Source organism: Macaca fascicularis, chromosome 9, assembly GCF_037993035.2.
Source record: "Macaca fascicularis isolate 582-1 chromosome 9, T2T-MFA8v1.1".
Lineage (NCBI taxonomy): Eukaryota > Metazoa > Chordata > Mammalia > Primates > Cercopithecidae > Macaca > Macaca fascicularis.
Window position 1 is genome coordinate 111,562,934 of NC_088383.1, and position 24,173 is coordinate 111,587,106.

A 24,173-nucleotide genomic window follows, 5' to 3' on the forward strand; every position below is an offset into this window, starting at 1 on the left:
CATGGCAGTTTAAATGCACTGTTGATCTTTGATTAGATCCTAAATTGAAAAAAAAAAAAAAAGGTCATTTTTTTAAGGACAATTGGAAAAATATGAATATACACTGTGTATTAGTTAATAGTATTGTACGCAAAATTCCCTGGATGTGATTATGGTGTTATGGTTATACAGGATAACGTCCCTGTTGCTAGGAGATAAAGGCTAAAGTATTAATGGATAAAAGGACCTGATGTCTTTAACTTAATTGTCAAATGATTCAAATGATTTAACTTAATTGTCAAAAAATAGAACATCTGTGTGTGAAGAGAAGCTAAAGCAAATGTGGTGAAATGTTAACAACTTGTGAAGCTAGGTGAATGGTATTTGGGTATTCATTGTATTGTTCTTTTAACTTTTCTGTAGGATTGTAAATTTTAAAAATAAAATAAAAGTTGTGACTGTTGAGTATACATTGACTAATATGTGCTCTGCAGGTCCTTTCTGTTCCTAATGGCCCCATCTATGGTGGTTATAATGTGCTTGCTGTAGTTTGTGTCTGCAGATCACTTTAAGCACGTCAGAAGGGAACAGGGTGACTACACTCCTAAAAGTGTTCTGTTTTCCAGATTTTCTGTAACATGATTGTATTATTTAAATAACAGGTAAAACAAATCTTTTTAAAATTTTTTTTAGAACATGGCAGGAGATAATAGTAAATTGTTTAAATAATGGGAAAATGATAAAGAAAAGTAAATGGTAACTGATTTAAGATAGGAGACCGGCCGGGCACGGTAGCTCACGGCTGTAATCCCAGCACTTTGGGAGGCCGAGACGGGCGGATCACGAGGTCAGGAGATCAAGACCATCCTGGTTAACATGGTGAAACCCCGTCTCTACTAAAAATACAAAAAAATTAGCCGGGCGTGGTAGCGGGCGCCTGTAGTCCCAGCTACTCAGGAGGCTGAGGCAGGAGAATGGCGTCAACCCGGGAGGCGGAGCTTGCAGTGAGCCGAGATTGTGCCACTGCACTCCAGAATGGCGACAGAAAGAGACTCCGTCTCAAAAAAAAGATAGGAGACCATGGCTGTGGGCCTAAATGGTGATAGGAATAACTAACATTTAGACTTGTGCTCTGTGTGCCACTTCAAGTGACCATTGAATATGTGGACATGCTGTGTGAGGTTAGTGACTGTGATATACCAGCTTTTCAGCTGCAGAAAGCAGGACAACACAGGTTGAGCTGCATGTTCAAGGTCACACATCTAGTGGATACAAAGGCAAATTTTAACCCAGGCAGTGTAGCTCTGAATGGCAGCTCTTGGCCAGACACGGTGGCTCATGCCTGTAATTCCAGCACTTTAGGAGGCCAAGGTGGGAGGTTGGCTTAAGCCCAGGAGTTCAAGGCCAGCCTAGGCAACATAAGGATATTCTGTCTCTACAAAAAATTTTAAAAATTTGGCCGGGCACAGTGGCTCATGCCTGTAATCCCAGCACTTTGGGAGGCCAAGGTGCGCGGATCATGAGGTCAAGAGATCGAGGCCAGCCTGGCCAACATGGTGAAACCCTATCTCTACTAAAAATTCAAAAATTAGCTGGGCGTGGTGGCACATGCCTGTAGTCCCAACTACTCGGGAGGCTGAGGCAGAAGAGTCACTTGAACGTGGGAAGCAGAGGTTGCAGTGAGCCGAGATCACGCCACTGCAGTCCAGCCTGGCAACAGAGAGAGAGACTCCATCTCAAAAAAAAAAAAAAAAAAAAAAGGCCGGGTGTGGTGACTCAAGCCTGTAATCCCAGCACTTTGGGAGGCCGAGATGGGCAGATCACGAGGTCAGGAGATTGAGACCATCCTGGCTAACACGGTGAAACCCCATCTCTACTAAAAAAAATACAAAAAACTAGCCGGGCATGGTGGCAGGTGCCTGTAGTCCCAGCTACTCAGGAGGTTCAGGCAGGAGAATGGCGTAAACCCGGGAGGCGGAGCTTGCAGTGAGCCGAGATCCCGCCACTGCATTCCAGCCTGGGTGACAGAGCGAGACTCCGTCTCAAAAAAAAAAAAAAAAAAAAAAAAAATTAGCCATTGTAGTGACGCGTGCTTGTGGTCCCCGCTACTTAGGAGGCTGCAGTGGGAGGATTGCACGTAAGCCTGGAAGGTACAGGCAGCAGTGAATGATGATTGCACCATTGCAGTCCAGCCTGGATGACAGAGTGAAACGCTGTCTCAGAAAAAAAACAAAAAACAAAAACAGGCCAGGCGCAGTGGCTCACACCTGTAGTCCCAGCACTTTGGGAGGCCAAGGCGGTTGGATCACGTGAGGTCAGGAGTTCGAGACCAGCCTGACCAACGTGGTGAAACCTCGTCTCTACTAAACATACAAAAAGTAGCTGGACGTGGTGGTGGGCACCTGTAATCCCAGCTACACAGGAGGCTGAGGCAGGAGAATCACTTGAACCTGGGAGGCAGAGGTTGCAGTGAGCTGAGATCACGCCATTGCACTCCAGCCTGGACAACAAGAGCAAAACTCCATCTCAAAACAAAACAAAGCAAAAAAAGTACACATAACTATACAGCTTGATGAGTTTTCACAAACCACGTACACCCATGTAACCAGTACCTAAATTGAGAAACAGACCAGTTCTCTAGAAACCTCACTCATGTCTCCTTTTGGTCAATACTCTTATGCTCTCCTGACTTCCAGCAACATCGTTCTTTTCTTTTCTTTTCTTTTCTTTGATTTCACTGCATAGTTAGGTCCCTAGCACTGTGTGCCTGAACTCATTGCTAATAGCTTAAGTAGGTCCCTGTCCCCACTCCTCTCGCCTGAACTGTTCTCCATCTGCCTGTGACTGCCAGATCAAGGTAGCAGCATGGTGTGGTGGTTTAAGAGTGTGGCCTCCTGACCCAGACAGCCTGCATTCATATTGGCTCTGCCAGTTACTGCCTCCTTGGGCTACATATACATCCATTTGCTCAGCTATAAAGCAGGGATAATAGTAACCTCATGAAGTTATCGAGAAGTGAGTTAATATCTGTAAAACACTCAGAATGTGCCTGGTACGCAGTAAGTACTATATGTTTTACCTGCAATCATTATCATTATTCAGTCTTTAAAAACTTTATGGATCAAGATGGGTACCTTGGTCTTTTTTTGTTTGTTTGTTTCTCAATGACAGTAAAGACCCTACTTAACAGCAAAACTGTATTAGGAAATGTCTTGCTTGCCCTGAATCAGATGTGCAGCCTCAGCTGACATGATGACACTTGGAGGCATTATCTTACTCACATGGAAAATCAGTAATATTGGTACAAATAAAATTATTTCGTTTTGTACATCATATTATATAGCTGAAAACATTCAGTTCAGGTGTGGCTCCTTGGTTTTTTGTAGTTGATTTATGTAGTTGTCTGTGAAGTCTTATGCAAATCAAACTCTATTCTAAGTCCAGTAGAGCCCATGCAGTTTAGTGGGACCTTGTAGTAAATCCCTTAATAAGGTGAAGAATCTTTTTATAGTGTGAGTAATTGCCCCTTATTGTAAATATTTTGTAAGATTGAGTGTAGGTGTATCAGGTTTTCTCAGAGCAGATCACTCAGCTGCTGCTGCAGAGCACCTCCTTTATGACTCGTAGGCATTACTCTACCCCTGTGTGGTTACATGCTACAAGAGTTACATGTATACATACTGTACAGAACGTGTGTTGTTTATGTTTGATGTGTACACAGATATACCTGCCTACGTACATAGCGTTGTAATTCTGTTTGATGGTCTTGCCTCACTTGTGCTGTCCACCTTAAACTTAGTGAGTTTATGGGGAGCACTCCACCCACTCATTTGCATGTGAGAACATGCTTAGCCGTGTAATCAAGCAAGTGGACTGTTTAGACCTGCTTTTCCAGATCTAAGTAACATCCACAGCCTTACAACCCAGCCTTGGAAATAGCATCAAGGCAGTGGGAGGCCAATGAAAGGGGAATGATGAGGCTCTGGTAGGTGTGGGGGCAGGGGTGGAGATGCCCACACCCAGCCATGGAGCTGTACGAGGCAGCCTTGGAAGCCTGCTCTGAAGCATGACTCAGATGGCTTCTATAACAGCGCTGACCTGCTGGCAGACAGCTACCCTCTGGTAGGTTTGCGCAGAGGTGGAAGCTGAGCTGGAGAGAAAAGGAAGTAGAAATGGGAGAGATCTGAGAATGAAGAGCACCCAGAGGCAGTGAAGGCTTCCAGATGTGGCTCTATAGATATAGATAGATTAGGGTGATTTAGTTAGGATTCTTCTAGTTACAAGAAAATGGGCCAGGCACGGCGGCTCACGCCTGTAATCCCAGCACTTTGGGAGGCCAAAGCAGGCAGATCACGAGGTCAGGAGTTTGAGACCAGCCTGACCAACATGGAGAAACCCTGTCTCTACTAAAAATACAAAAATTAGCCAGGAGTGGTGGCGCGCACCTGTAATCCCAGCTACTCAGGAGGCTGAGTCAGGAGAATGGAGAATCACTTGAACCCAGGAGGCGGAGGTTGCACTACTGCATTCCAGCTTGAGCAACAGAGCGAGACTCTGTCTCAAAACAAACAAACAAACAAACAAAAAAATTAGCTGGGTGTGGTGGTATGCACTTGTGGTCTCAGCTACTTGGGAGACTGAGTTGGGATGATCATTTGAGCTCAGGAGGTGAAGGCTGCAGTTAGCTGTGATCATGCCACTGCACTCAGCGTGGGTGATAGAGCAAGTCCCTGCCTAAAAAAAAAAAAAGAAAAGAAAATAGCAGAAACCCAACTCAAACTACGTTAAACAATGAGAGGGCCAGGCGTGGTGGCTCACACCTGTAATCCCAATACTTTGGGAGGCTGAGGCAGTGAGGCAGACAGATTGCTTGAGCCCAGGAGTTTGAGACCAGCCTGGGCAACATGGCGAAACCAAACAAGCGTAGAGTAAAAAAACTGAAAAATTAGCCAGGCATGGTGTCATGCATCTGTAGTCCCAGCTATTCGGGAGGCTGAGGTAGGAGGATTGCTTGAGCCAGGCAGGTCGAGGCTGCAGTGAGCCATGATCGCACAACTGCACTCCACCCTGGACGACAGAGCAAGACCCTATCTCAAAAAGGAGCGGAAAAAAAAAAAAAAAAAAAAAAAACAGTAACAGACTTTATTGGCTCAGGTGACTGGTACAACAAGGGTTTCAGGTGTGGCTTGATCTGTATGTTCAAACGGGGTCCTCTGGGCTATGATGATAGCTATGACTCTGTATGTTGATCTTGTTCTGCAAACTCTCCCCATGTGCCACCATTGGGGAGGTGAGCACCGTCATTCCTAGTTTCAGTTTCTCTCAGTTTGTAGTCCCAGCAGGCACAGGGCTTTGTGCTTTTAACTTTGGTGTTTTTTGTTTTTTCTTTACTGAATTTTTTTTTTTTTTTTTGAGACAGTCTTGTTCTGTTGCCCAGGCATGACACAGTCCCGGCTCACTGCACCTCCGCCTCCCGAGTTCAAGCAGTTCTCCTGCCTCAGCCTCCCAAGTAGCTGGGACCACAGGTGTGCACCAACATGCCTGGCTAATTTTTGTATTTTTAGTAGAGATACAGGGTTTCACCATGTTGGCCAGGCTGGTCTCGAACTCCTGACTTAAGGTGATCCACCCACCATGGCCTCCCAAAGTGTTGGGATTACAGGTGTGAGCCCCCACAACTGGCCTGTCTTTTTATTGATTTTTTGAGACAGGGTTCCTGCTTTGTCACCCAGGCTAGAGGCTAGAGTACGGTGGCACCTTTTTAGTTCACTGCAGCCTCAAATTTCTGGGCTCAAGTGATCTTCCCATTTCAGCCTCCTGAGTAGCTACGACTATAGATGCACACCACCACACTCAGCTAATTTTTAAATTTTTGTAGAGACAGGGTCTCGCTGTTGCCCAGGTTTTGGTCTTAAACTCCTGGGCTCAAGTGCTCTACCCACTTTGGTCACCCAAAGTGCTAGGATTACACATGTGAGCCACTGCGCCCAGCCAAGGCTTTAAACTTTGGACATTTCTACATCAATTCTGGGGTAGGACACAGATTAGTTCTGTCTGGGCCATGTGACCACCTTGGTTGGTGGCAGTGGTCCAGATGGACCACCAGGACTTAAGTTGAAAGTCTTCCCTCTGCTCTTCACTTCCAAGCACATGGAGTGGGAGGGAAGTCCTCTAAAGCAAAGGCTAACCACCAGCAGAATAGCACGGCTTTGCATAGGCAAAATCAGTTGCTGCCACAGAACTGTAGGGACATCTCTTATCTCAGTAATCATGGTGTGCAGTTAACACTCGGAAGTCAGATTATTAGAGGAGGTGTCGATGGAGCGGGCACCTTCTGTTCTGTCTTGTATGTGTTGGGATGGTTTTGACTACAAGTAATAGAACACCCTGACTAGAGTGGCCTAACAATAAGGGAACTTACCTTACATAGCAAGCCATCTGAAGGAGGGGCAGTTCCAGGGTTGACTGGCATCTGTTCAGCGATATTGTCAAGGACCTGAGTTGCTCTTAACTTCTCTGCCTTCCTTAACACTTGGCTTGTCTTTTTAAACTGGTTTCCTCATATTCCAGAGATGGCTGCCATAATCCTAGCATCCTGATCACCCTTGACAGAGTCTACAGGCAGTAAGAGAGACATTTCTGTTTTGTGTCCTTTAAAGATGAACCAAAACCTCCACAGAACCGCCCTCGTTGGTGTCCCCTTTGCATCTCATTGGCTAGTGTTAGGTCAAGGATGATATTGGCTGGGAATGGGCCTGGCTCCCAGAAGGGAATGGCCAGGAAAAGGAGAAAAACAAAATTGGGGTTCTGTTAGTAAGGAGGGGAATGCCCATCGGGTGGGCAAAACAATCCCACCTAAGAAGCCCCAGCCCTGCCTGGAATCAGAGGAACCTTGCATATTGGTCAGGACACTCGGCCTGGGAAGATAATGTTCCAGTCATGAGGACAAGATGGCTGTCATTTCACCTGCTATGGCAGATTTACAAACAAATCTAGCCTGTGGCATGAGTCGTTTGGAAAGTTTTGCAATAAATGTATCAGTAACTTCACCAGTAGACACTTCCATGTCTGTCTGTCCTACTTTGCAGCCAGTTTTTCTTACTTCCCTGTTCCCCTTTCATTTTACGATCAGCTTATTCTTCTCAGATTGCCAGTGACTATTCCCCTGCCCCCCATCCTCTGGGTTTTGTTAGAAAGAAACCATTCCCCAACTCAACAGGGCTTGATTTCTGAACTGTGCTTTAGAATTCTGCTGGAGAGGCTGTCTGCTCTCAGTTCTACCATTGGTAGGCCTTAACCACAAATTCCAAGGCAATTTCATTTGCGTTTTTAGGAAAAACATATCTCCCCAACCTTGTAACTGACACTGGAAATTGAAGTGCCTTCGCTTGCTGCTGTTTAATGGCAACCTCATGACATGTGCTCTGTTGGCTCGATTTGTGAGTCCATCGAGTTGGCTCGATTTGTGAGTGGCTTGATTGCTGAGTGCTGGGATGGCACTGCATGAGTGGGGATCTCTCCCAGGCCATCAGAGCTCATGGCTGATCCAACCCTGTGGTACTGACAGACTCTAACGCTAACAGAGATTTTTGTTTTCACATTTTCTTTCCTTTCCCCTGTTTATAAAAGAAATACTTGTTCATTATAAAATTGAAACTTAGAAATCTAAAATGTGACACAGAAGGTGAAAGTCCTTCATAATTCATTCCCTCACAGAGAAAACTTTGGTGTTCCTCTTTCCAGGTTTTGTTTGCCATGCATATGTCTGGACAGAATTTGCAATATTTTGACCAGGCGCAGTGGCTCACACCTGTAATCCCAGCACTTTGGGAGGCTGAGGGTGGATCACTTGAGGTCAGGAGTTCGAGACCAACCTGGCCAACATGATGAAACCCCATCTGTAGTAAAAAATACAAAAATTAGCCGGGTATGGTGGTGCATGCCTGTAGTCCCAGCTACTTGGGAGGCTGAGGCACGAGAATTGCTTGAACTGGGAGGCGGAGGTTGCAGTGAGCTGGGAGCACGCCACTGCACTCCAGCATGGGTGATATAGAGCAAGACTCAGTCTCAAAGAAAAGAACTTGCAGTATTTTGTAAAAATGGACTATGCTTTTCATATTGTTTTTCACCTTGCTTTTTAAACTTACTATCATTTGGACATCTTTCCATGTCAGGATGTTCTTTTTAACGCGACTCTTTTTTAATGCCTACATATATTGTACTTTATTTAACTAGTCTTCTATTGTTAGACATTTGGGTCATTTCTAATTTTTTCCTTTCACAAAGCTGCAGTGAGCATCCTCGTCTATGTCCATCTTTGTATTCTTACCAAAGTATTTCTTCAGGATAAATTCCTTTTTTTTTTTTTTTTTTTTTTGAGACGGAGTCTTGCTGTGTCACCCAGGCTGGAGTGCAATGGCCAGATCTCGGCTCACTGCAAGCTCCGCCTCCCAGGTTCACGCCATTCTCCTGCCTCAGCCTCCCGAGTAGCTGGGACTACAGGCACCCGCCACCTCGCCCGGCTAGTTGTTTTTTTTTTTTGTATTTTTTATTAGAGACGGGGTTTCACCGTGTTAGCCAGGATGGTCTCGATCTCCTGACCTCGTGATCCGCCCGTCTCGGCCTCCCAAAGTGCTGGGATTACAGGCTTGAGCCACCGCGCCCGGCCGATAAATTCCTTTAAGTGGGATCACTTAGCCGGGTGTGGAGAAATTAACCTTTACATGTTAATAACCATTGCTAAAGGATTTTTAAAGTGAGGAGGAATTAGATGAATGAATATGTTATTAAAATAATACTGTTGGGACCATCCAGTAAATGTTATCATTATTTTCAACAAACAATAGAAGGATCATTATATAAAAGTGGTTGTTTTTGTTTGTGTGTTTTGTTTGAGACAGTCTCGCTCTGTTGCCCAGGCTGGAGTGCAGTGGTGTGTTCTTGGCTCACTGCAAGCTCCACCTCTCAGGTTCAAGTGATTCTCCTGCCTCAGCCTCCTGAGTAGCTGGGATTACAGGCGTGAGCCACCGCACCGAGCCTAGTGTTTTTATAGCAACAAAATACTTTACTGAGTCCTTGAGAATAGGTCTCCCTTCTTAGGTTCCTTGGCCAGAGAGATTGGTTCATTCACACTATGTGGCAGACATTTGGGGTTAGGAAAGATCAGCAAGCCTTTTTTTTTTTTTTTTTTTTTTTTTTTTTTTTTTTTTTAAGATGGGATCTCACTCTGTTGCTCAGACCGGAGTCCAGTGTTGTGATCACAGCTCACTGTAGCCTTGACCTGCTAAGCTCAGTTGATCCTCCTACCTCAGCTTCCCAAGTAGCTAGGACTACAGGTGCATGCCACCACACCCAGCTAATTTTTATATTTTTTGTGGAGGCAGGATTTCGCCAGGTTGCCCAGGCTGTTCTTGAACTCCTGAGCTCAAGTGATCTGCCTGTGTTGGCCTCCCAAAGTGGAGAGATTTATAGGTGTGACCCATTGCGCCCGGCTAGCAAACCTTATACAGTGTGTTACACAGTTTAGAGTTCCAGGAATCCATCCATCATGCTCTTCCTGTCTCTGAAGTTGGAAGTGCTGAGGGACACAGCCTGCCTCTGTAAGTCAGAGAGACTTTTCCGGATATTGACAGCAAGTCATGTTTTACATAAGGAACCTCAATGCACTGTAGAGTTTTCCTGGGATTTTCCTCCTCTTGCCTTCCCAAAAGTTAACAGATGTGATTCAGTCTTTTCCTGTTGAGGCCCTTTTTTAAAACTTGCTTTTCTATGCCGGGCGTGGTGGCTCACACCTGTAATCCCAGCACTTTGGGAGGCCAAGGCGGGTGGATCACGAGGTCAAGAGATTGAGACCATCCTGGCCAACATGGTGAAACCCCGTCTCTACTAAAAATATAAAAATTAGCTGGGTGTGGTGGCGTGCACCTGAGTCCCAGTTGTCAGGAGGCTGAGGCAGGAGAATTGCTCGAACCTGGGAGGCAGAGGTTGCAGTGAGCCAAGATCGCGCCACTACACTCCAGCCTGGGCAACAGAGTGAGACTCCATCTCTCACACACACACACACACACACACACACACACACAAACAACAACAAAAACTTGCTTTTCTATAGTTAAAAGTAAGTAAATGAAACAGTAGGTATTGGCTGGGTGTGGTGGCTCACGCCTATAATCCCGGCACTTTGGGAGGCTGAAGCAGGTGGATCACTTGAGGCCAGGAGTTCAAGACCAGGCTGGGCAACATGGTGAAACCTCATCTCTACTGAAAATACAAAAATTAGCTGAGCATGATGGCGCATATCTGTAATCCCAGCTACTCGGGAGGCTGAGGCATGAGAATTGCTTGAACGTAGGAGGCGGAGGTTGCAGTGAGCTGAGATTGCACCATTGCACTTTAGCCTGGGCGACAGAGTGAGACTCCGTCTCAAAAAAACAAAACAGTAGATATTGAGCACCAGACTGTCTTAGGTACTTAGCTTCTCTCATTTAACCTGTGCAGTGGGTAGCCTGGTGAGGAACATACTGGTTGATATTGCCCCTTATCAGATGAGGTGATAGGGAGGTGATGGACCCTGGAGAACTTCCTACAGCTGCTGAGTGGCAAGAGCAAGCCTTCAGGGACAGCCTAACCAGCCTGCTCTGCGTGCTCCAGCCTCTCAGCCACCAAGGGTCCATTTTAGATGAAGAGAGAGGATTTGGGGAAAAGGAACTTTTTCATCAGTTATATTTATTTTATTTAAGTGCCTGCTACATACCAGAGGCTCTGTCAAATGCTAGGTAAGCTATGTGGAACAAACTTTCCACTGCCTTTAGCTCGTAGAGACAGGCATTGAAAAAATAAGCAAATAAATATTTGATTCCTTAAGATCACCAAAAGGGAAAAATGAGGAACTGAAAGAAGGCTTATGTAGCTGGAGGGAGGTGAGGGAGAGGTGAGGGCTCAGGAAAAGCTGGAGGCCTGGCAGGGATAGGAAAGTGCTGGGCTTGAGGCAAGTAATGGTGCATTTGCCTCAATAGAGTCTTGATTCTAAGGGTAATGGAAAGCTATGAAAGCATGTTAAGGGCTGGGTGTGGTGGCTTATACGTGTACTCCCAGATACTGGGGAGGCCTAGTGTGGAGGATAGATTGAGTCCAGGAAGTTGAGGCTACAGTGAGCCAGGATCATGCCACTGCACTCCAGCCTAGGCAACAGAGCAAGACCCTGCCTCAAAAAATGAAAAAAGAAAAAATGAAAGCATGTTAAGGAGGAAGGTGAAATGGCCAGTTTGGGGAGTGAAGTCCTTTTTTTTCCTTAAATTAAGATGTACTTGGATTTGAAGTATTTGAGACTCTAGCTGCATTTTGACAGTGACTCTTACATGGAAGGGACAGGGGCTGCTGCAGCAGTTGGAGCGCAGGGTCCCTCAGGGTCATGGATACTTCTCAGCTCTGCTATTCCAGTCCCTGGGTCTTAAACTCAGCAGAATCCTGCCTCAAGCCTGCTGTATCCTGAGGCTCTTCAGCCTAAGAAAGGGACTCTCTGTCTTGGGGGTGTTAGCAGCCTCGGCATTGCTGTGCTCAGCAGCACACCACAGGGCTCTCTTCTCAGATCCAAGAGGGAGATCAGGCTTTGCTTCCTCTTCCCTGCCCTGCAGATGAGTGAAGGAAGTCAGGAAGGTTGAGTGAGGAGCTCAGAGTGCTTCCCCAGGTAAGATGTTACTAGGCTGCAGGTAGCTTCTCATCTACAGCTCATCTGACTTTCTTCTTTCATGTCCCAAATGTATGTGGTCTTAATATATTTTCCTCAGGTAAAGCTTTCTGGAAAGAGGTGCTCCATCATCACCAATGAGAGCTGTCAAGCTGTCTCTCTCTTTTTTGGAGACAGAGTCTCACTCTGTCACCCAAGCTGGAGTGCAGTGGTGCAATCTCGGCTTACTGCAGCCTCCACCTCCTAGGTTCATACTGTTCTCACGCCTCAGATTCCTGAGTAGCTGGGATTACAGGCGTGCACCAACCACACTTGGCTAATTTTTGTATTTTCAGTAGAGATGGGGTTTTGCCATGTTGGCCATGCTGGTCTCCACCTCTTGGGGTCAGTGATCCACCTGCCTTGGCCTCCCAAAGTACTGGGGTTACAAGCATTAGCCATTGCGCCCAGCCTCAAGCTCTCGTTTCCTGGTTTTGCTAAGCTGCCTGTTGCCCCAGTCAGCTAACTAAAGCCAAATGGAGCTGCCTGGTTATATTCATACCATTTTTCTCCCTCATGCTCTTTTTAATTTTCCTCACATTTTCTTTGCCTCAACCTGATTCATCCTCTTTTCTGGTTGCTGTGGATCTGTGAAATATTTTCATTTTTATCTGTTAGTAATACTGACCAACTATAAGACAAAAAAATCCCTGATTTCTCTGCACTTTCCCAAGATTTTAGATTAGTAGTTGAAAGATTGTGTTCCTGCTGCACTGAAGAAAAAAGGTCAGTCCCTCAGAAATGAGTTTGTGCCCTAAAATTTAAGTGATTTAGCCAATATATAAATCTGGGTATTTTTAGGGAAAACTTAAACCCTGAAAGCAGAGGTTGGCAGGTACATCCTGCAGGCCAAATCCTGATAACCAACTGTTTTTATAAGTAAAATTATATTGGAACATAGCCATACCCATCATGGATTACCTGGGCTTCTTTTGTGCCATAGCAGTGGAGTTGAGTAGTTGTAACAAGAATGATATGGCCCTCAAAGCCTGAAATATTTTATCTCTGGCCATTCACTGCAAAAGTCAGCCAACAACTGACTTAGAGAATGTTTTCCACTTCTGAATAACAACTCAGGTGGAGAGGTAGCCATCTCCGTGAGATTTCAGAGGCCCTGAGAAATGAGTTGCCTTAGTTGGGTCCTGTGCTCTGGCCTATGGTAGAGGAATCAATTACAGTACCTAGAGAGTTTGTTGGGGTTGGGGGGTATGCATCTCCTGCTGTGTTGCTGAAGGATTTTCTTTAGCAAATTCCTTTAGCTTCCATGGGTCTGTATCCATTGGAGAACTACATTAAATGCCTTGAAACTCTTAGTAGAAAGTCTATTTATTGTTTTTGAGACAGAGTCTCGCTCTGTCGCCCAGGCTGGAGTGCAGTGGCACGATCTTGGCTCACTGCAATTCTCCTACCTCAGCCTCCTGAGTAGCTGGGACTACAGGTACCCACCACCAAGCCCGGCTAATTTTTTTTTGTATTTTTAGTAGAGACAGGGTTTCACCGTGTTAGCCAGGATGGTCTCAATCTCCTGACCTCGTGATCCGCCTGCCTTGGCCTCCCAAAGTGCTGGGATTACAGGCCTGAGCCACCACGCCTGGCCGAAAAAGTCTATTTGATGCAGGTATTCAGCTAGGATAATTCACCCTCAGACTAGGTCTGTCATCTCTGGACCCCTGTGGAGTTTTAATTGGTTGACTCTTTCAGCCCAATGTGGCCCTTTTGTCGCTGGCACCTGCAATTCAGGGATGCTTTCTGCAGGGGGCATTGAAGCCCACTGGCAAGCAGAGAGATCTGCTGGAGAGTTAGGACAGTAGACCTAGCATCTCTGCAGGAGGTAAAGCACTTTGATGACTGGAAACTGCTCATGATAGAGTGTTCAGTGAAGAGGGCTGGAGAAGAACGTGGCTAAGAGCAGGAATCCAAATGGCAGCTTGCCTGGGTTCAAATCCTAGTTGGGCCATGTGGGACCAAAATTGGACCAGTTACTTCATCTGTGAAACACAGGTAATAGTAATGTCTACTTCATAATATAGGTAGTGTTCCTAATGCAGAGCCTGGCATTATACATAGAAACAATCAATATTATTTATGGCTGGGTGTAGTGGCTCACGCCTGTAATCCCGGTACTTTGGGAGGCCGAGACGGGTGGATCACCTGAGGTCAGGAGTTTGAGACCAGCTTGAAACCCTGTCTCTATTAAAAGTACAAAAATTAGGTTGGGTGCAGTGGCTCACGCCTATAATCCCAGCACTTTGGGAGGCCAGGGTGGGTGGCTCACAGGGTCAGGAGTTCAAGACCAGCCTGGCCAACATAGTGAAACCCCATCTCTACTAAAAAATACAAAAAATAACCCAGGCATGGTGGCGGCACCTGTAGTCCCAGCTACTCAGGAGGCTGAGGCAGGAGGATCACTTGAACCTGGAAGGCGGAAGTTGCAGTGAGCCGAGATTATGCCACTGCACTCCAGCCTGGGTGACAGAGCAACTCCGTCTCAAAAAAAAAAAATTATGTTGTTATTTAAAGAGGCATATTGCAAAAGAAAAGGAAACAGGCTTCCTTCCTCCCTTCCTCCCTTCCTCCCTTCCTCCCTCCCTTCCTTCCTTCCTCTTTCTTTCTGACAGAGTCTCGCTCTGTTGCCCAGGCTGGAGTGCAGTGGCGTGATCTCGGCACACTGCAACCTCTGCCTCCTGGGTTCATGCAATTCTCCTGCCTCAGCCTCCCTAGTAACTGGGATTAAAGGCGCTCGCCACCATCCCCGGCTAATTTTTTGTATTTTTAGTAGAGACAGGGTTTCTCCGTGTTAGCCAGGATGGTCTCGATCTCCTGACCTTGTGATCCGTCTGCCTCAGCCTCCCAAAGTGCTGGAATTACAGGTGTGAGCCACCGCGCCTGGCCAAAACCTGTCAAGAAAAAAAAAAAGGCCAGGGCAGTGGCTCATGCCTGTAATCTCAGCACTTTGGGAGGCCGAGGTGGATGGGTCACTTGAGGTCAGGCGTTCGAGACCAGCCTGACCAACATGGTGAAACCCTGTCACTACTAAAAATACAAAAATTAGCTACGCGTGGTGGCAGGCACCTGTAATCCCAGCCACTCAGGAGGCTGATGTAGGAGAATTGCTTGAACTCGGGAGGCACAGGTTGCAGTGAGCCTAGATGGCATGGGCAACAGAGCAAGACTCCATCTCAAAAAAAAAAAAAAAAAAAAAATTCAGTCATAGTTAACTTTTTTTTTCTTTTCTGATAATAAAACCCATGCTCTATGCAAAAAAAAATTTCAAAATGGCAAGAAAGTACAAAAAGGAAAATATCAATGACATATAACTCCATCACCCTAATCACATGTGTCTGCCAGTGATCTATGTGGGCATGTACATATTGTTAACAGAATTGGACTCCAACTGTGTAAAGTGTTGCAATCTGTTTTTTTCTTTTTCTTTCTTTCTTTCTTTTTTGAGACGGGGTCTCACTCTGTCACCCAGGCTGGAGTGTAGTGGCACAATCTTGGTTCATGCAAACTCTGACTCCCCAGATGGGGGTCAGGTGATCCTCTAACATCAGCTTCCCAAGTAGTTAGGAAGGACTACAGATGCACACTACCGTGCCTGGCTAAGTTTTGTAATTTTTGTAGAGATAGGGTTTTGCCATGTTGCCAAGACTGGTCTTGAACTCCTGGGCTCAAGCAATCGACCCAAATTTGGCCCAGCCAAATTTTTCTTTTCTTTTTATTTTTCTTTTCTTTTTTTTTTCTTTTTCTTGAGATAGGATCTGGTTCTGTTACCCAGGCTGGAGTGTAGTGGTGCAATCACAGCTCACTGCAGCCTCCACCTCCTTGGGCTTAGGTGATCCTCCCACCTCGGCCTCCTATTTGGGGCTACAGGTGCACACCACCATGCCTGGCTAATTTTTCCATTTTTTGTAGAGCTGGGGTTTCCCCATGTTGCTCAGGCTGGTCTCGAACTCCTGGACTCAAGCCGTCTGCCTGCCTCAGCCTCCCGTTTCTGGGATTACAGGCTTGAGCCACCATGCCTGGCCACATGAGTGAACTTTTTTTTTTTTTTTGAGACGGAGTCTCCCTCTGTTGCCCAGGCTGGAGTGCAGTTACCGGATCTCGGCTCACTGCAAGCTCCACCTCCCGGGTTTACGCCATTCTCCTGCCTCAGCCTCCCGAGTAGCTGGGACTATAGGCGCCTGCCACCTCACCTGGCTAGTTTTTTGTATTTTTTAGTAGAGACGGGGTTTCACCGTGTTAGCCAGGATGGTCTCGATCTCCTGACCTTGTGATCCGCCCGTCGCGGCCTCCCAAAGTGCTAGGATTACAGGCTTGAGCCACCGCGCCCGGCCATGACTGAATTTTTAAAAGAACTTCTCAGAGACTGGGGACAGTGAGTCCTGAGAAGCAATCGAGGCCACAAGTGCAGGTGTGGTCAGGTTACCACTTTAAGGTATGCTCTCTGGTACTGAGGAGAATGTGTTTATTGGAACAGCTTTGGATGAGATACAGTGATCTGCTTTCTCACTCAGTTTCTTCATAGCTCTTAGTGGAAAATGAATGGTGCCCCTAAGCCAGACACAGTACTGCTTGGGCTTCCCTGGGAGTGGGTCTCCACCACCAAGCCTGTCTTCTTGCCTTGCTGGGCAGACATGAGGACAAGCTTGTTGTTTGGGTTCTTTCCAGGACTCAAGGACCAGGAGAACAGAATGGCCCTGTCTCAAGAGTTCTGATGAGGTTCAAGCAGCATTTCTGACTCCTCACAGAGCCCTCTCTCTGGACAGATGACAGTTGGAGCTTGAGCCAGGGGAGGAAGAGGAAAGGGAGGGAATTCAAGTGCTTTTAAAGAGGAATTGCAGCACACCCAGGCAGTGGATTGTTGTTTTGCTGGCATGCAGCAGGTAGACCCTGAAACAGCACTGGGAGGCCTTCTCTGCCTTGTCCTGCTTGGCCCAGTGGAAGCTGCATACCTGGGGCACTGTGCCGGGCAGGGAACGCATCTCCGGGAGAGGCTGCAGCCCGGTATCTCCTAGCCCCAGGCCTAGCTCCAGCAGCCTGTGTTTGACTTTGAAGATTTAGGGAGAACGGGACACTGTCAACCTCCTGAGCCAACTGGGCCTGTCTAGGGCCTCCTGTATTGAGTACCGTGGTGACCTGAACACAGGAAAACCTTTGTCCTTTGCTTGTCTTCACTGGGCTACTCACATCACACATTCATTGTCTTCTGTCCTTGCCTGGTACACTTTTATTCCCCCAAACAAATATAACGTTATTGTTTTCCTAATTACAAAAAGGACATTAAAAAATTCCAGGCAACACTGAAAACATGTAGAAACCATGTCACACAACAGAACAATGGGCAGAGTGGAGTTTCATTTTTACTTAAAAAAAAGAAAAAAGTTTGACTTTGATTATACATGCTCAAAAGAAAGTCTTAAAGATTGTATATCAGGCCGGGCACGGTGGCTGAAGCCTGTAATCCCAGCACTTTGGGAGGCTGAGACGGGCGGATCACGAGGCCGGGAGATCGAGACCATCCTGGCTAACACGGTGAAACCTCGTCTCTACTAAGAAATACAAAAAAACGGCCGGGCGCGGTGGCTCAAGCCTGTAATCCCAGCACTTTGGGAGGCCGAGACAGGCGGATCACAAGGTCAGGAGATCGAGACCATCCTCGCTAACACGGTGAAACCCCGTCTCTACTAAAAAATGCAAAAAAACTAGCCGGGCGGGTTGGCGGGCGCCTGTAGTCCCAGCTACTCGGGAGGCTGAGGTAGGAGAATGGCGTAAACCTGGGAGGCGGAGCTTGCAGTGAGCTGAGATCCGGCCACTGCACCCCAGTCTGGGCGACAGAGCAAGACTCCGTCTCAAAAAAAAAAAAAAAAAAAAAAAAGAAATACAAAAAAACTAGCTGGGTGAGGTGGCAGGTATCTGTAGTCCCAGCTACTCGGGAGGCTGAGGCAGGAGAATGGCGTGAACCTGGGCAGCGGAGCTTGCAGTGAGCTGAGATCCGGCCACTGCACTCCAGCCTGGGCAAAAGAGCGAGACTCTGTCAAAAAAAAAAAAAAAGGCCGGGCGCGGTGGCTCAAGCCTGTAATCCCAGCACTTTGGGAGGCCGAGACAGGCAGATCATGAGGTCAGGAGATCGAGACCATCCTGGCTAACACAGTGAAACCCCGTCTCTACTAAAAAATACAAAAAAAACTAGCTGGGCGAGATGGCGGACGCCTGTAGTCCCAGCTACTCGGGAGGCTGAGGCAGGAGAATGGCGTAAACCCGGGAGGCGGAGCTTGCAGTAAGCTGAGATCCGACCACTGCACTCCAGCCTGGGCGACAGAGCGAGACTCCGTCTCAAAAAAAAAAAAAGATTGTATATCAGATGTTCACAGCAAATGTTAATAGCTGAAAAATGGGACTGATGGGAAGAGATTTTCATGTTTTACTTTATACATTTCTTTGTTGACTTTCTTATAATAAGCCTATGTTACTTTGTAACTTAAATATATGTTGAAAACAGAAATAAACATGCTTCTGAGACGGCCATTTTTATTTGGTTATCATCCTTCTAGGTATGTCTCTATACATAAAATAGGCATTTTTACTAAGTACTGTATATATTAACATACTTTCTTCACACAGCATCATGTCATAGAAGTCTTTCTAGCTAAGTAACTATAGCTCAGCTGGGTACAGTGACTCATGCCTGTAATCCCAGCATTTTGGGAGGCCAAGGCAGGCGGATCACCTGAGGACAGGAGTTGAGACCAGCCTGGCCAACGTGGTGAAACCCTGTCTCTACTAAAAATACAAAAATTAGCTGGGTGAGTTGGCGAGCGCCTGTAATCCCAGCTACTTGGAAGACTGAGGCAGGAAAATCACTTGAACCCAGGAGGCGGAGGTTGCAGTGAGCCAAGATTGCACCATTGCACTCCAGCCTGGGCGAGAAGAGCGAAACCGTCTCAAAAATATATATATATGTGTGTGTGTGTGTGTGTGTGTGTGTGTGTGTGTGTGTGTCTCCATAGCAGTGCTTGTAATGGTTGTATGGCATTTCATTGTATGCTACTAACAGGCCCCTCTAGGATAAATAGAGCCCTCTGGATGAACTTGCAGATAGTTTCCAGTTTTCCCTGTTTTAAACAACACTATAAGGTTGTTGTCCATATATGAACATCTTAGCAACTGCAGCCAGTTATCTCAGGATCAATTTCTAAAGTGGGATTGTGGTCACAAGGTCCACAGATTTTACAGTTTGGCACATATGCCCAGCTGTCCTCCTTGAAGGTGATTCCACTAGGCAGGATGGCCCCTGCCACGGCCGCCACTGTGTTCTCACCTGTAGTCATGGCCATTTGGCAGTACAGGCATTGAAGAAGCACTGTGTAGTCTTTCAATCCGTAAAATAAGACACAGTACTCTTCCCACTTTTGGTAGCTTTAAGGCAGGCCATATTCCAACATTAAGGAAGTTCTTTGAGGCTGGAGGCCCACAGGCTACTCAGACTCTGTGGCTCTCGGAAAGCCCTGCAGTACCTGAGTTCACCCTCACAACTCAGTCCCTTCTCTCCAAGCAGGAAGAAATGTCCTGGAAGAGTCTGGCCTGAACACCAAAAGAGTTCACTAATGATTTATTGCTACTTCTTCCTATAATCAAATCACCCAAAATCAGTTATCTGTAACCCCCTTCCTGTGTCTGATTGGTAGGGAAACTTTGAAATTTGGGCAGGTACATAGACAGCTGAGGAGCTGGTCTTTACACAGATACTCAGAGGTAAGTGCCTGCCTCATGGCCTGTCTCTGACCCAACAGCCCCTTTTGGGTGCCACGTTCAACGAGGGACTTAAACCAATCACAGTGTGTCCAGAGAATGGTGGCTTTCAAACTGGCAAAACCTTTCAAAACTGTCCATCTATGAGGAATGGCTGTGAAAGTGAGGTAACTGAAAACATTCTAGTTGGAAGACGAAAAGATTGAGATGGAATATGTAGGGAGTCGAACTATGACCTACAACAGGAATTTAAAAATAGTTGAGGTCTTACCATATGGAAAAGGGATTTGACTTTTTGTTACTCAGAATAGAGAGCTAGAAAGCTGTTAACTCTTCATTGGGATGTAGAAGAATTTCCTAATGTGGATAGGCGCTGGGAGGCAGTAAACTCACCATCCCTGAAGTTTTTCTAGTAGTCTGGGCAGTTGCTGGCCCAGGTGCTTGTAGAGGGGATTTAAGCGCTGGGTGTGGAATTGGTGATTTGGGAATCTAGAGTGCCAAACCCAGAGACCATTTATTTGCCTACTTACTTACTTACTTATTTATTTATTGAGACGGAGTCTTGCTCTGTCACCCAGGCTGGAGTGCAGTGGCGCAATCTCGACTCACTGCAACCTCCGTCTCCCAGGTTCAAGCGATTCTCTTGCCTCAGCCTCCTGAGTAGCTGGGACTACATACAGGCACATGCCACCACACCAGGCTAATTTTTGTATTTTTTAGTAGAGACAGCGTTTCACCATGTTGACCAGGCTAGTCTCAAACTCCTGACTTCGTGATCCGCCTGCCTCAGCCTCCCAAAGGAGACCATTTATTAATGCTGAGTTTTTTTGTTTTTTTTTTTTTTGTTTGTTTGTTTGTTTTCTAATTGGTATTTTTGTGACCCCTTCTTCTGTGCTCCAGTCTGGTTTCTTGCAAACAAGTCCTTCCTCCTTCGTCTTCTCGATGCTTCCCAGGTGCTCCACGTCTGACCCAGCTGGGTGACTTCTGAGAACATCCATAAGTACTATAGCTGTGCTTCTTGGTGTAAACTAAGGCAGGAAGAAGGGAGTTGGTTTCCTAAGCTGAAAATTAGAATCATGGCTCCTCGAAGAAATCATCTGCTCTTCTATGTGGATGGATTCTATGTCTGTGTCTCAGTTCTACTGGATCCTTCTGTCTTCATTCCTTTTTGTGTAAATAGTGGCCATGTTTTCCAGTGGTCAGATCTTTCAAATGAATAGCAACTGCTTAATTTGTACAGTATTTTCAGTACACAAGGCAATTTTTACATATTTTGTTTTCTTAGATTCTTAAAAAAAAAAAAACCCTTCAAGGTATACATTAGATCATCACATCATGTTTTGGTAGGTGAAAAAATAGATGGAGAGAAGTTAAGTGGCTTCTTCAAGGTTACACAGTAAGAAAATTGTATCAGAGAATAAAGCTAAGAGAGGAGACTCTTAACTATAGGATCTGATTTTGTCTTGAACAGGAGGGTATACATAATACATTTTGGGTGACTGTTTGTACCCATGACTTGGTAGAAGAAAAATAGTTAGTGCTAATAAGTAACGCTTTCACCTTACACTAAGATGGCCAGTGACTGAGCTAGGAGAAGTTAGTGTTTCATTAATTTATCTTTTGTTGGGTTGCTGGGGATAAGGCCAACCAAAATTCTCTCTGGGTTAAAAGTTGATGTTTAAGCAGGCCGGGCACGGTGGCTTACGCCTGTCATCCCAGCACTTTGGGAGGCTGAGGTGGGCGGATCACTTGAGGCCAGGATTTCAAGACCAGCCGGGCAACATGCCAAAACCCGGTCTCTATTTAAAACAACAACAACAACAACAACAAACAAAACGAGCCAACCAACCAACAAACAAAAAAGTAGCCAGGCATGGTGGTGCACACCTGTAATTCTAGCTATTTGGGGACTGAGGCAGGAGAATCATTTGAACCTGGGAGACAGAGGTTGCAGTGAGCCAAGATTGCCCCACTGCACTCTAGCCTGGGTGACAGAGCGAGACTCTGTTTCAAAAAAAAAAAAAAAAACCAAAATATTAATGGCTTAAAACCCAGTTTCTGTGTGTCTAGAGTTTGGGCACAGCTTATCTCTAGGTCCTCTACTCAGGGCCTTGCAAGGCTACAATTAAGGTGTTTACCAGGCTGCATTCTTTTATTTTCTTTTTTTCCATGTTCATATTACAGGCTGCATTCTTATTTGAGGCTCCCCTGGGGAAGAATATGCCTCCAAGTTCCCTCAGGTTGTTGACAGAATTCCTTTCCTTGCAACTTTAGGATTCAAGGCAGCTTGCTGATTCAAAGCAGCAATGGAGGAAGCGTCTGACCTTTGTGTAGGGGCACAGTTCCCTTTTAAAGGGCTTTTACCTGTTTCAGTCAAGTCCACCCAGGAGAATCTCCTTTTTTTTTTTTTTTTTTTTTTTTTTTTTTTTTTTGTGATGGAGTTTCATTCTTGTTGCCCAGGCTGGAGTGCAGTGGCATGATCTTGGCTCATTGCATCCTCTGCCTCCCAGGTTCAAGCCATTCTCCTGCCTCAACCTCCCGAGTAGCTAGGATTACAGGCGCCAGCCACCACGCCCAGATAATTTTTTGTTTGTTTGTTTTTAGTAGAGACAAGGTTTCACATGTTGATCAGGCTGGTCTTGAACTCCTGACCTCAGGTGATCCATCCGCCTCAGCCTCCCAAAGTGCTGGGATTACAGGTGTGAGCCGCGACTGGCCTCTCCCTTTTTTTTTTTTTTTTGTTTGTTTGTTTTGTTTTGTTTTGTTTTTGAGACAGAGTCTCACCCCAGTGCCCAGGCTGGAGTGCAGTGGCGCCATCTTGGCTCACTGCAACCTCTGCCACCCGGGTTCAAGCAATTCTCCTGCCTCAACCTCCTGAGTAGCTGGGATAACAGGCGCCTGCCACCGCACCCAGCTACTTTTTGTGTTTTTAGTACAGATGGGGTTTCACTATCTTGGTCAGGCTGGTCTTGAACTCCTGACCTCCTGATCCACCCTCCTTGGCCTCCCAAAGTGCTGGGATTACAGATGTCAGCCACCACGCCCAGCCTTTTTTTTTTTTTTTTTTTTTTTAATGGTGAAAAGATATTACATATATTTAGAATTAGCCAGCTGGACTCAGTTTAGATGATCCCAGTTTTGTTGGCAACATCCAAAGCATCGTAATCAGGAGCCAGCTGAACATACACCTTCTTCTCTCCATCAGGCTGAATCAGGGTGTTGACCTTGGCTACATCAGGGTCATAGAGCTTCTTCACAGCCTGTTTGATCTGGTGCTTGTTGGCTTTAACATCCACAATGAACACAAGTGTGTTGTTGTCTTCTGTCTTCCTCATGGCAGACTCAGTGGTCAGTGGAAACTTGATGATAGCATACTGGTCAAGCTTGTTCTCCGGGGGGTGGTCTTCTGAGGGTACTTGGGCTGCCTTCGGAATCGCAGTGTCTTGGGACACTGGAAGGTAGGTGATGTGCAGATCTTCTCTTTTTTTGTAACTGTGGACACCTTTCAACACTGCCTTCTTGGCCTTCAAAGCCTTTGCTTTGGCTTCAGCTTTAGGAGAAGCAGGAGCTTCCTTCTTTGCTTTCGGCGCCATCTTGTGAAAAAGGCCTCCCTTTTAATTAACACAAAATCCTTTACTGTGGCCTCACAGCCGTTAGAATGGCTAATACCAGAAAAACCAGAAAATAGTATGTTAGCAAGCATGTGAAGAAATTGGCACCCTTGTACACTGTTGATAGGAATGTAAAATGGTGCAGCTGCTGTGGAAAATGGTCTGGTGGTTCTTCAGAAAGTTCAAAATGGAATTACTGTATGATCCAGCAATCTCACCTCTGGGTATGTATCCAAAAGAATTGAAAGCAGGGACTTGAACAGATATTTGTGCACCAGTTTTCATAGCATCCAAAAAGTGGAAGTAACTCAAGTGTCTATCAAAAGATGAATGGGTAAACAAAGTATGGTATATACATGTAATGGAATATGACTCAGCCTTAATAAAAGGAAGGAAATTCTGCCACATGCTACATGCTACAACATGGATGAACCCAGAAGACATTATGGCAAGTGAAATAAGCCAGACACAAAACAAATATTGTATGATTCCACTTATATAAGGTACTTAGAGTAGTTAGGTTCATAGAGACAGAAGGCAGAATTGTGGTTTCCAGGGATTGGATGCAGTGGAATGGGGAGTTATTGTTTACTGGGTATAGAGTTTCAGTTGGGGAAGATAAAAAAAAAGTCCTGGAAATGGAAGGTTGTTATGGTTGCACAACAATATGAATGTACTTAATGCCACTTAAAAATGGTTAAAATGGCGAATTTTATGTTGATGTATTTTACTACAACTAAAACTGAAAAAAAAATTAATAAAGTGATTTGGGACATTAATTTACATCTTTAAAATATCTTTACTTTTGCCATATTCTTTTAGCAAGAAGCATGTTATAGGTCTCGCCCACACTTAGGGGAGAGTATTAGACAGGGCTTGAGTACCAAGGGGATGGGGGCCATGGGGTCACCTTAGAGTCTGCCTGCCACATTTCCTAAAACTCAGAAGCAAAATAAAACAAGTGAAATTCACAGCATACCAAATCGGTGCCATAACAATACACAGATACCTTTTTTTTTTTTTTTTTTTTGAGACGGAGTCTCGCTCTGTCGCCCAGGCTGGAGTGCAGTGGCGCGATCTCCGCTCACCACCATGCCCGGCTAATT

General features: G+C 45.8%; 1 protein-coding gene and 1 pseudogene across 4 annotated transcripts in view; one reads left to right on the forward strand and one right to left on the reverse strand.

Annotated features, from left to right (window-relative positions):
* SUFU (SUFU negative regulator of hedgehog signaling) overlaps positions 1-24,173 on the forward strand; it is a 132,898-nt gene that overhangs the window by 49,225 nt on the left and 59,500 nt on the right. The gene's annotated exons all lie outside the window — the stretch shown is intronic.
* Positions 22,506-23,049, reverse strand: LOC102129029 (large ribosomal subunit protein uL23 pseudogene; annotated as a pseudogene).